This window comes from Opisthorchis viverrini (assembly GCF_000715545.1).
Source record: "Opisthorchis viverrini unplaced genomic scaffold opera_v5_82, whole genome shotgun sequence".
NCBI classification, from domain to species: domain Eukaryota; kingdom Metazoa; phylum Platyhelminthes; class Trematoda; order Opisthorchiida; family Opisthorchiidae; genus Opisthorchis; species Opisthorchis viverrini.
Window position 1 is genome coordinate 863,120 of NW_008751738.1, and position 324 is coordinate 863,443.

Here is a 324-nt window from a genome sequence, read left to right on the forward strand (position 1 = left end):
CGTTCATCCAGTAATCGAAGCACCGACACTATTTTGCGTCACGGGTGTGTGTACTACAAATGCAGCAGGCGCCCTCCAAGAAAAACGGAAAGCCGTGGAATCCGAAGAAGCTAGTAAGCCCGAGCGTATTTCTAATAAAAAAGTTCGCGAAGCACCAGCTCTCCAGTGCGGTTTTGTCTACGGTGGTAAAGTAACCAACTGGGAATGACCCCCTATTTTCTGGAACACAACCAAAAACTGTCAAAGTTTCTGTACGATCGGCTTCCAGGCAATCGACGACTAACCGAAAACGAGTTGGACACATGCCAGGCCCTACTGAGAGAT